This window comes from Bos taurus, chromosome 6 (genome assembly GCF_002263795.3).
Source record: "Bos taurus isolate L1 Dominette 01449 registration number 42190680 breed Hereford chromosome 6, ARS-UCD2.0, whole genome shotgun sequence".
In the NCBI taxonomy this organism is placed as follows: Eukaryota; Metazoa; Chordata; class Mammalia; order Artiodactyla; family Bovidae; genus Bos; species Bos taurus.
The window spans coordinates 93,388,308-93,401,138 of record NC_037333.1 but is presented as its reverse complement, the minus strand read 5'-3'; the positions used below and the strand labels follow the sequence as shown (position 1 = coordinate 93,401,138).

Sequence of the window (12,831 nt, the reverse complement as noted above, 5' to 3'; positions counted from 1 at the left end):
TAATTGTAAGAACAAAAATCAACTCAAATAAACTTAAGCAAAAACAGGGAACACAGTAAGTCATGTACTAAGCGGCTTCAGATATAGCTAAGATGCTTGCTCCTTGGAAGAAAAACTATGACCAACCTAGACTGCACATTAAAAAGCAGAGATATTATTTGCCGACAAAGGTCCATTTAGTCAAAGTTATGGTCTTTCCAGTAGTCATGTATGGATGTGAGAGTTGGACTATAAAAAAGCTGAGTGCCAGAGAATTGATGCTTTTGAACTGTGGTGTTGGAGAAGACACTTGAAAGTTCCTTGGACTGCAAGGAGATCCAACCAGTCCATCCTAAAGGAAATCAGTCCTGAATGTTCGTTGGAAGGACTGATGCTGAAGTTGAAAGTCCAATACTTTGGCCACCTGATGTGAAGAACTGACTCATTGGAAAAGACCCTGGTGCTGGGAAAGATTGAAGGCAGGAGGATAAGAGGATGCCAGAGGATGAGATGGTTGGATGGCATCACTGACTCAATAGACATGTTTGAGCAAGCTCCAGGAGTTGGTGATGGACGGGGAAGCCTGGCATGCTGCAGTCCATGGGATCACAAAATGCTGGACACTACTGAGCGCCTGAACTGAACTCAAACGTGGCTAATTCCAGAAACTCAAATTATGACCTTATTGTGTTGTTTTATTTTATGACTCTGCTTATCTTTGGTTTGATTCTTCTTGATTTGACATGATCTGTCCTCACAGATGTAAGATATCCACTCTCTAAGACGCTGATTTATGTAATGAAGAATTAATTTTACCCAGAGAGAGGTCTGGCCTTCATCCCTTTATCCTAGGCTTCTGGGAAGTAATTTTTAGGCGCTTTGAATGTCATGCTTGATACAAGTGTCTCTACTTGCCTGGGGGCTGTACACCAGCCAGATAGTAACACTGTGAGTTAAGGCAAGGGCTTTGATCCATATCAGCAATGTGCATCTTAAGGTGACTTTGAGTCAGTGGTATCAGTTGACCTCTGGAGGGGCTGGGGACTGAGACCACCCACATCATATTTAGGGGATGAAGCCCTTGTGAAAGTTCTGTCTGCTGCTGCTACTGCTGCTAAGTCGCTTTAGTCATGTACGACTCTGTGCGACCCCATACACGGCAGCTCACCAGGCTCCCCCGTCCCTGGGATTCTCCAGGCAAGAACACTGGAGTGGATTGCCATTTCCTTCTCCAGTGCATGAAAGGGAAAAGTGAAAGTGAAGTTGCTCTGTTGTGTCCGACTCTTCGCAACCCCATTGTCTGCAGCCTACCAGGCTCCTCCATCCATGGGATTTTCCAGGCAAGAGTACTGGAGTGGGGTGCCATTGCCTTCTCCAGAAAGTTCTGTCTGCTGATGGTCAAATGAATTTCCTGATTGGCAACATTCTCTGCATATTGTCACACATAGTGTCAAGAGAGTAATGCAATCCTGACTCCACTGGGAGAGGACAGCTCAATACTCCAGGTTTGGTACCCTCCCGGCCAGTGAGGTACCCTCCCAGCCTTTGGCTGATTTTAATCTGTCCTTTGCCTGCAATAAACTATAACCTTTAATTCCACAGCTTTAAGTGAACTCTGTTTTTCTAACTAATTCTCAAAACTGAAGGTAGCTGTGGGAACTACCAAATGTGCGCTTGGTGTCAGAAGTGAGGATGGTCTTGTGCGAACATGCCCTCTCTAACCATTGGCTAACTCTCTTACACATTTTCTTACACATTACACATTCTTCACTTAATAACGATAGCCACATGATTCTGTTTATTCTGATACTCTATAAGAAAGGTTGCAGGTGACTCCTTGGCTGGCTAGCTTGATGTAAGTGCCCATAAGTGGGAGAAGGAGCGTTGTGGTCAGTATCAGCCAGATATCTACCTAAACCGTGGCAGAATGGGTTCCTCACAGGAGAGAAGGTTTAGGTTACCAAAAGAAAAGAAAAAGAAGGGGGATAGGGATTCTGGGTAGACAAAAACAGCAGACACTCAGTATGGCTCATTTGTACGGCCTTTCCCTCTCTGAGAACACTCCTGATTCTTACTCACCACCTCCACCATCACCACAATTTTCTAATGACTAAGTATACTTGTCATTTGAGTTTCAGATTAAATGTCATTTCACCAGAGAGGCTTCTGTCAGTCAAATTACAAGTTCTCATCAGATGGTCCTATAGCTCTTGACAGTTTTTGGTTATATATTCATTGGCCTGTTGTTTTTTAGTCACTAAGACTTAAATTGAAGAAAGTGGGGAAAACCACTAGACCATTCAGGTATGACCTAAATCAAATCCCTTATGATTATACAGTGGAAGTGAGAAATAGATTTAAGGGCCTAGATCTGATAGATAGAGTGCCTGATGAGCTATGGAATGAGGTTCGTGACATTGTACAGGAGACAAGGATCAAGACCATCCCCATGGAAAAGAAATGCAAAAAAGCAAAATGGCTGTCTGGGGAGGCCTTACAAATAGCTGTGAAAAGAAAAGAAGCGAAAAGCAAAGGAGAAAAGGAAAGATATAAGCATCTGAATGCAGAGTTCCAAACAACAGCAAGGAGAGATAAGAAAGCCTTCCTCAGTGATCAATGCAAAGAAATAGAGGAAAACAACAGAATGGGAAAGACTAGAGATCTCTTCAAGAAAATTAGAGATATCAAGGGAACATTTCATGCAAAGATGGGCTCGAAAAAGGACAGAAATAGTAGGGACCTAACAGAACCAGAAGATATTAAGAAGAGGTGGCAAGAATACACAGAAGAACTGTACAAAAAAGATCTTCACGACCCAGATAATCACGATGGTGTGATCACTGACCTAGAGCCAGACATCCTGGAATGTGAAGTTAAGTGGGCCTTAGGAAGCATCACTATGAACAAAGCTAGTGGAGGTAACGGAATTGCAGTTGAGCTATTTCAAATCCTGAAAGATGATGCTGTGAAAGTGCTGCACTCAATATGCCAGCAAATTTGGAAAACTCAGCAGTGGCCACAGGACTGGAAAAGGTCACTTTTCATTCCAGGATCAAAGAAAGGCAATGCCAAAGAAGGCTCAAACTACCTCACAATTGCACTCATCTCACACGCTAGTAAAGTAATACTCAAAATTCTCCAAGCCAGGATTCAGCAATACGTGAACTGTGAACTTCCAGATGTTCAAGCTGGTTTTAGAAAAGGCAGAGGAACCAGAGATCAAATTGCCAACATCTGCTGGGTCATCGAAAAAGCAAGAGAGTTCCAGAAAAACATCTATTTCTGCTTTATTGACTATGCCAAAGCCTTTGACTGTGTGGATCACAATAAACTGTGGAAAATTCTTCAAGAGATGGAAATACCAGACCACCTGACCTGCCTCTTGAGAAGCCTATATGCAGGTCAAGAAGCAACAGTTAGAACTGGACATGGAACAACAGACTGGTTCCAAATAGGAAAAGGAGTACGTCAAGGCTGTATATTGTCACCCTGCTTATTTAACTTCTATGCAGAGTACATCATGAGAAACGCTGGGCTGGAAGAAGCACAAGCTGGAATCAAGACTGCCGGGAGAAATATCAATAACCTCAGATATGCAGATGACAGCACCCTTATGGCAGAAAGTGAAGAGGAACTAAAAAGCCTCTTGATGAAAGTGAAACCCACCAGGCTCCTCTGTCCATGGGATTTCCTAGTCAAGAATACTGGAGCAGGTTGTCATTTCCTCTTCCCAGACCAGGGATCAAAACTGCTACTTCTGTATTGGCGGACAGATTCTTTACTAGTCAGCCACCAAGAAAGCCCATTCACTGGCATGATTATTAGTTTAAAATCTTAAAAAAAAAAAAATCTTAATGCCGCCTTGATTCTAAGTGCTATGGATTCAGGACCTTGTTTATATTATTTATCATGTAATAGGTACTTAAAATTATCTGTGAAAGGAATGAATGAACGAGAATTTAAAAAATCTGTCCATGGATTACCTTCATCTCAGATCTTAGACTAACTCTTCAAATGTTCTTTCTTAGTGAGAGGTCAGTAAGTGAATACCTGGTTAAACTTTGGACTCAGATGTTGGAACCAACAAAAGAAAGTTGCTTCAATTTTGCAGTCAGAAATTTAACTGTATAAACACTTAGAACTAAAAGTCACTGGGTAGATTAGCCTCATCATCCTTTATTGAAACAAAATATGTGATATTTGCATGGAAAATCTCTCATGATAAACTAATAAAATTATGTGCCTCACCTTGCATAATGATTTTATCTGATTTCAGGCACATGGTAACCAGCGAGCTAGGTAATGCAAGTAGATGTTTCTTTCATCTGTTTAACAGATTAAAAAAAAAAAAAAAAAAAGCTGGAGAACCAGAAAGGTAAGGTGAATTACTCAGGATCACATGGAAAAGTCTGAGGTCAAAACAAGATTCAAGATTATTATTCAGCCATGCTGAAGCCCAGTTCTATACTCTTGTCTATGAACTCAAAGTTGCTCATTCTCTCTATCTTACAGTCGATACACTCTGCTGTCTCCTGCAGTTGTGGGATGTGTCAAAAGTCACATAGTATTAATGTAGTAAATTTGAATATGAATAAACTTTAGGTCTTCCATGTCTTGTGGACATTTTTAATTATTTGGATTTTTAGCATTCTTTACATCACTCCCTGATCAAGGACTTACTTTGAATTAGGGACTTACTTCTTCCACACTCTCAATTCCAGTGGTACTGGTGATTTTTCCATCCCCAACCCCAAAATATTCTGGCCAATGAGAGTCTAGCCTACTCTAGACTGTAGATTTAATTAAGGGATGACACATGGCCCATAACAGCTATCAAAATTCAACAGTTGCTTTGGTAAGGCTTTGGAGCAGAAACAGACATTCCCTCTCAATTGGTGTGAACTATCATGGAGCTGTCATGAGGCCAGAATTCCTGCAGTCATTCGTTCCCATGTGGAGACTGAGGCTGAAATTCATCAGTGGGAGGCAGAGCTGAGAGATGAGGAAAAACCATGTCTTTATGATACATTTTGAAGCCTGAATCCAACTGTGCCTGAAGTCTACACTATCTCTGGGTTTTTAGTACAAAATCCAATAAATACCTTCTCTTGGTTAAGTCACTTTGAGATGGATTTTGTCTTTATCATCCAGAAAGATCTTAAGTAATATGGTGGTGGTTTAGTCGCTAAGTCGTGTCCAACTCTTGCAACCCCACCATGGACAGAGGAGCCTGGCAGGCTACAGTCCATGGGATTCTCCAGGCAGGAATACTGGAGTAGGTTGCCATTTCCTTCTCCAGGGGATCTTCCCAACCCAGGAATTGAACTTGGGTATCCTGTTTTGTAGGCAGATTCTTTACCGACTGAGCTACAAGGGAAGCCCCTTAACTAATATATCCTATGATAATATACTCTCACTCAGTTGTATTCCGTACCTTTTCTTGAAAGAGAAAGAGTAAAATTAGAGTTCTTTTCTGGAGAATTGCCCATGTTGGATCTTTTCTGATGGCTCAGCAGGTAAAGAATTTGCCTGCAGTGCAGGAGACACAGGAAACACGGGTTTGATCCCTGGGTTGGGAGGATCTCCTGTAGGAGGAAATGGCTACTGACTCCAGTATTCTTGCCTGGGAAATTCCATGGACAGAGGAGTCTGGTGGGCTACAGTCCATGAGGTCCCAAAGTGTTGGACACGACTGAGCAATAATATTTGAATTTGCATTTGCCCATGTTAGCTATCTTTCCCCTCAATTATTCCTAGAGTGTACATGAAAATAAGGATGCTAAAAGAATACAAGTCATGATGGTTTAGAGCAGAAAATACTCTGAGCTCAGAATCGGAGGACCTAAACTTTGTTCTGGGTTTCCCTTGCGGCTCAGTTGGTAAAGAATCCACCTGCAATGCAGGAGACCTGGGTTCGATTCCTGGGTTGGGAAGATCCCCTGGAGAAGGGAAAGGCTACCCACTTGGTATTCTGGCCTGGAGAATTTCATGGACTGTATAGTCCATGAAAAGAGTCGGACACGACTGACTGACTTTCACTTTCACCCCTTTGCAGTCACTCCTCTTTGGATCTCTCCTCACACATAACATGAGGAAACATAGAGCTATAAATCTGGATGACTGAAACAGAGCATTAGGAGACATTATTCTTCTCAGTTTCAATTCTGTGCATGAATCTAAACACAAACTGTATACGTCAGAGAACTTTGAAGATGATCACATTAGCCAAATGAATTAGCTGGGAGAAAAGTTGACTCTAAGGGTGAATATTCTTCATTCCTTCATTCACTCACTTACTCATAAATATTTTTGAGGACTTCAGAAGCACCAAGCACTACGACAGGTGCTGAGGATATGGGTGAACAGTCTCGTTCTTCATAGAATTTATTTTCTAGAGGTGACGATACATCCTAATCAAATATATTAAATGGAGTGTGTCAGTTTGTTTTCTGTGTCTAAGTCTGTTTCTCTTTTGTAAATAAGTCCATTTGTATTATCTTTTAGACTCCACACATAAGTGATATGATATTTTTCTTTGTCTGATTTACTTCACTTAGTATGATAATCTCTCAGTTCATCCATGTTGCTGCAAATGGCATTAACTCATTCTTTTTATGGCCAAGTAATACACCATGGTATATATGCATCACATATTCTTTTTAATATATATATATATTTATTTATTTGTCTGTGTTGTATCTTGGTTGCAGCATGCTTGATCTTTGTTGGGATATGTGGGATTCAGTTCCCGGACCAGGGATTGAACCTAGGCCCCCTGTAGTGGGCGTGTGGAGTCTTAGCCACTGGACCACCAGGGAAATCCCTGTATCACATATTCTTTATCTATTCATCTGTTGATTCCATGTCTTGGCTTCCATACCTTGATTATTATAAATAGTGCTGCTATGAACATTGGGATGCATGTATCTTTTTGAATTAGAGTTTTCTCTAATGCCTAGGAATAGGTTTGCTGGATCATATGGTAATTCTATTTTTAGTTTATTAAGGAAACTTCATACTGTTTTCCATAGTGGCTATTCCAGATACAGATTAGCAGATACAAATTGCTATATACAAAACAGATAAACAACAGTTATTTTATATATATACATACATACATCCTTTTCATATTCTTCTCTATTATGGTTTATTAAAAAATTATTGAATATAGTTCCCTGTCCTTCATATGTATATATATCTGAACACTGTGCTATATACCAGAAGCCAACACAATACTGTAAATCAATTTTACTCCAAAAAAAACACAATGGCGTGTGTTAGAAGATGCTAAGTGCTTAGCAGGAAACTAGGGCAGAGGGAAAGACAGGATGTGCTTGAGTCTGCCGTTCGCCCTCTGACATAAAGTGCCACAGATAAGATGGCATTTGAAGAGGTACCTAAAGAAGGTGAGAGGGTAAGTCTGGCTATTTCCTACTAAAGAATAGCAAGTGCAAAGCCCCTAAGGTGAGCGTGTTTTGTCGTGTTTTAGGAGCATTTGTTACTGGAACACAGTGAGAAAAGGGAAGAAAGGTAAAGATGAGATCAGCGGGGAGGAAAAATACCGAGAGAAGCTGGAAGCTGCTGTTGACTTGAAGATGAATTGTCCCCATCCCCGTATGCATGGATCGTTGCCAGTAAAATTGGGGAGAGGGAGTAGGCTGGTTCAGTCCAGTTGTAATAGCTGTTTGGACTAGGGTGGGATCAGAACCTGAGACTCGCTGTCAGAAACACGTGCTGTTCCTTGGAGAGTAAAGGGGCATTTCTTTCATTTTCAGCAAAGTCTAACTTACGTAACATCAGGGCCCTCTGTCCTTCCTTTCCCTCTATCGGGAGGCCCTGAGGTCCTCCTGTGCTCCCTAACGCAAGTGTGCTGAATGTGGCAGGACGAGCTCTCAGCGTCTGATCTGACTTCCTTTGTGTGTGTCTTCTGGTACCATGGAGACTAGAAATCTAAAACTGTATGTTCCAGATTCCTGTGGAGCTAAGAGTTCAGACACAAATCATTCCCATTGATGAGATGCGTTTGCCTCAGTTAAGAAGGTGGAAGCGAGGTTTTCTTCTTTTCTCCTCACTGTCTTTTTGTTTACTGTGCTGTTTTCTGCAGCACGTTACAGGGTCCATCCACTAGTTGCACAGGAGTCGCAAGGCAATTGCAAAGGTGGCGGCGGCAATGGCTTCCGGGGCCCCTTGTGACTTTCACCGGCCCTAGGCACTCCTACCGTCATGAATCCCTCCCTTCATTAAAAAATTATACTCTGTGACTGCATTGGGATAAAGGTTAATGTTATTATTAAATACTTGAACATTAATTTAGCCTAAAATTTCATTTTTAATCTAATTTTAAAAGAAGTTAAGTTTTATGGGGGTGTGGGAGGGAAGTTTAAGAGGGAGGGGATATACGTACGCTTATGGTTGATTCACTTTGTGATACAGCAGAAACTAACACAACATTGTAAAGCAACTGTAATGCAATAGAATAAAATAATGAAAAACGCAAAAAATAAATTTGTTGGTAAGAAGTTTTATGGGCCCCTAAATGTATTGCTGGCACTGGGCATTGTATCTACCACCTCCATGGTGTTAGGTTCCCAGGAATTCAGCTAAAGCCATGTATTTGTGAGGTCAATCTTTCCTGTCTTCCTGTGGCAGCTCCGAGTGCCCATCTTCCTGTTCGTGGCCAGGAAGCAGCTCCCAGAAGGCCGACTGGCTGTGTTGTTCTAGGAATCTTTTCCAGAAAGCCAGCTTTTCCTAAAGTTTTGTAAGCACCCAATTCCCTGTGTTAAATCCAAACTCGATTAAAATAACCAGAATGGTCTTTTTCTGCACTTAAATTCAATTGACGGGGATTTATGCCTTTATCCCCATGAATCCCTCTAATTTGTTCCTTATTCTCAAATTCCCCATTGGGTCAGTCTCACCCCTCTCGCCCATTTTCTGCTCTCCCTCACTCTATTACCATTTTGGCTTTCGCTGTAATCTTTGGAATCCCCACTCTATTGTGGGAAAGTCCTGCGGTCCTTGTATTAGTCAGATTTCTCCAGAAAAACAGAACCAATAGGGTGTGTGTATCTAGATGTAGATGTGTAGATATAAAGTTGTATATTTATATCTACATCTCTACATCCTTCTGCTCTCTGCTCTGCTTAATGGCTCAGTCGTGTCCAACTCTTTGTGACCTTACAGACTGTAACCTGACAGGCACCTCTATCCATGGGGATTCTCCAGGCAAGAGTACTGGAATAGGTTGCCGTGCCCTCCTCCAGGGCATCTTACCAACCCAGGGATCAAAACCCATTCTCCTGCATTATAGGCAGATTCTTTACCATCTGAGCCATTTGGGAAGGCTATTTGTTTATAATGTAATATCAAATAGAGGCAACAGATTATGTTTCTTTTTCACTACATCCCTATCATCTATCATCTATCATCTACTGAGAGACAGAGAGAGAAAGAAAGAGAGGGGTTAGGGAGGCAACAAAGAGATTAATTTAAGGAACTGGTTCATGCCGTTGTGGTGGCAGGCAAGTCCAAATCTGCAGGGCTGGGTCAGGAAGCAGGAGATCCAGGAGAGAGCAGAAGTTACAGTTCAAGCCTAAAGGCAGCCTGCTGGCAGAATTCCCCGTTCTTTGGGGGAGGAAAGTGTTTTTCCCTGAGGGCCTTCAGCTGATTGGATGAGGCCCCCCTGTGTTATCTGCCTGCCAATGCAGGAGACCTAAGAGACACAGGTTTTGATCCCTGGGTTGCGAAGATCTCCTAAAGTACGAAATGCCAACCCTCTCCAATATTCTTGCCTGGAGAATCCCATGGACAGAGGAGCCTGTTGGGCTACAGTCCATGGGCCTGCAAAGAGCCGAACACAACTGAAGCAACTTAGCGCACATGCACGCACCCATGTTATGGAGGGCAATCAGCTTTACTCAAAGTGTACTGATTTAAATTCAAATCGCATCTAGGACTTCCCTGATGGTACAGTGGATAAGAATCCGCTTGCCAGTGCAGGGGGCATGGGTTCAATCCCTGGTCCTGGAAGATTCCACATGCCTCGGGGCTACAAAGCTCATGGGCCACAACTACTGAGCCCACCCACCTAAACCTGTGCTCCACAAGAGAAGCCACCACAGTGAGAAGACCATGATGGCTACAGAGAGTACCCTCCGCTTGCTGAAACTAGAGAAAGCCCTCATGCAGCAACAAAGACCCAGAACAACCAAAAATAAAATAAACCTTGAAAAACCACATCTAAAAAGTACTTTCATAGAAACATATAGAATAATGTTTGATCAAATATCTGGGTGCTGTGGCCTAGCCAAGTTGACACGTAAAAATAACCATTACATTTCCATTTATATAAATCCATGTTTTTGAAACTTTTTTTCCTTCTCCTATTAAAAAATATTTATTATTTATTTATTTGGCTGTGCCAGCTCTTAGCTGCAGCATGAAGGATCTAGTTCCCTGAACAGGAATCGCACTTGGGCCCCGTGCACTGGAAGGGCAGAGTTTTGACCATTGGACTACCAGGAAAGTCCCTTTCTTCTTGTGCCTAAAATTGCTATTCTGCCAATAGTTCTCCTCACTGTGCCTCGCTGCCTTGAGTCACAGGCAGGATGGAGCGCCAGCTCTTTGCCCTTGGCGGTGTACCTGCTCACACTCTCCCTACCCTCAGGGAATCTCCCCTGTTCAGGTGAAGCCTGCACCATCTCAGCGCTGTGACTCATAGGATCTGTTCTCACTTCCTGAGACTCTTTGAGCTGATGCCAGTCCCTCCCCCTCTGCCTTGTCCCTTGCCCTCATCTTTAGTGACTTCAAATCTGAGTTAACCCTTCAGATCCCTTGACCCCATGCACATTTCCTGGGCTAACGACCTCTATCTCTGGTCCACCAGTCCGTGGAGTCACACTCAGGGCTTTCACCAGTCTGTTTCTGAGTGTTGTTTTCCTGCTTGTAGCCACAGCCTGTCATGCCCTCCACCCAACTCAGTAAGCCCCTCTCCTGCTTCACACAGTCCATCCTCCTTTATTAGGTAATTCTGTTTGTCTTCACTGTTTCCTGCCTTGCTTGCTGGAATCACTGATTCTCATGTGCTCCCAAACCCTAGACTTGACATTCAAAGACCCCGTGGAAATAAACATAAAGCGCTGGGAGGCAGTATTGGTAGCTTGGTGGTGGTGGTGTTTTAGTTGCTGAGTCATGTCAGACTCTTGGTGATACCATGGACTGTAACCCGCCAGGCTCGTCTGTCCATGGCATTCTCCAGGCAAGAATACTGGAGTGGGTAGTCATTTCCTACTCCAGGGGATCTTCCCCACCCAGGGATCGAACCTGGGTCTCCTGCTTTGCAGGCAGATTCTTTACCACTGAGCCACCAGAGAAGCCCACTACTAACTTGGTAGATAATGATTAAATGGGAGCCCGTCCTCCTCTTCATTTTGCTCCTATCCCTTGCCCTCTGCTCACTCCTCTTCTTGTGTTTCCAAGTTACTCTGTGTGTTTGGAGGAAAAGGCAGCTGTCTGAAGACAGGCTCACGTCCTGCCCTGTGCTCTCTAACTTTAGCTGCACCCTGACCCCACCTTTCCATTTCCCTTTAGGTCTCTTGGTAACTCCCTAGCATGCCGACAAAGAGAACTGACCTTTCTAAATTATTTCTAGCCCAAAGCCTTCATATTCTTTCTTCCACGTCTCTACCCTTGTAACCTTACAAAGTTATATACACAGTTATGCCTCGGGCTTAGCAACATCTGACTATTTTAGAGTAAGTCCCCCCAGAAAGAGCCTCTGAGATAAGGATCCAGGGATTTCAGGAGGCACTGGGAAGTGAGAGCAGACGTGACACAGACTCAGGAAGGGAGTCAATACAGCTGTGTTACCAGCAGGTTATTACCGTGGGCAACAGGGCCTCATTCTCCCTGTAGGGTGTGCTCTGGAAAGCAGTTCAGAGTAGAGATAGAGGGGTTATTTTGGAGTTGTGGGGACACTCCTCATCTGAGACTAGTCTCCACTACTTTTCCTTCCCTGTATTTGTATGGACATAGATTTTCTAAAGCTTATTGGGCCAGAATTTCATGTTTTTATCCACAGGCTTAACACAATTTCTAGGAACAAAGATGAGATTCAATGCCAATTTCCAGAATAAGTAATGCCTGGTAATAATGTAATAAGTGGTCGATTTATTAAACAATTATGTATTAATCACCTAATATGTACCAGACACTGGGCCAGATGCTAATAAGAATACAATGATGAACCACAAATGTTCACTGAAACTAGGCATGAATCAATAAAAGACAAGGTCTATTTTTCAATATGAAATATACCACATTCTCAACCTTACTTTAATTATATGAAACGATCAGCTAATGATGGCCACTTAACTTTTGCAATTAAGATGAATCTAGTACTTGGTATTTTTTTTCTCAGTCTGTATCTGACTAAGTTTATTTTCAACATTTAACGATAGTAGATAACATTGATGTGAAAAGAGCATATTCTTCATAGGATGACTGTGAAGATTAAATGAAACAATGACCAGAGGCCAAATATTTTATATAATTTACCACACTTGCCTGTGTTCGTAAATCATAAGTTCCAAAAAATAGACACTGAATTATTTTACTTTGTTAAAATTTTTCCAGCTTTCTTGAGATAAGTTGAGGTTTTTGAGATAATTGACATATAACATGATTCATAAATTTAAGACAAACAACATGATGATTTGATATTTATATATGTATACATATATATGATTTGATATACATATTTGTGTCTATATCAGTCAGTTCAGTTCAGTCACTCAATCGTGTCTGACTCTTTGTGATCCCATGGACTGCAGTGCGCCAGGCCTCCGTGTTCAT

General features: G+C 42.2%; 1 long non-coding RNA gene and 1 other non-coding gene across 2 annotated transcripts in view; one reads left to right on the top strand and one right to left on the bottom strand.

The window, feature by feature from the left end:
* LOC132345534 (uncharacterized) overlaps window positions 1-12,831 on the top strand; it is a 98,934-nt gene that overhangs the window by 25,556 nt on the left and 60,547 nt on the right. The window lies entirely within an intron of this gene.
* Window positions 11,281-11,351, bottom strand: TRNAC-GCA (transfer RNA cysteine (anticodon GCA)). Its single transcript has one exon. It is a non-coding gene; the product is annotated as a tRNA-Cys (tRNA).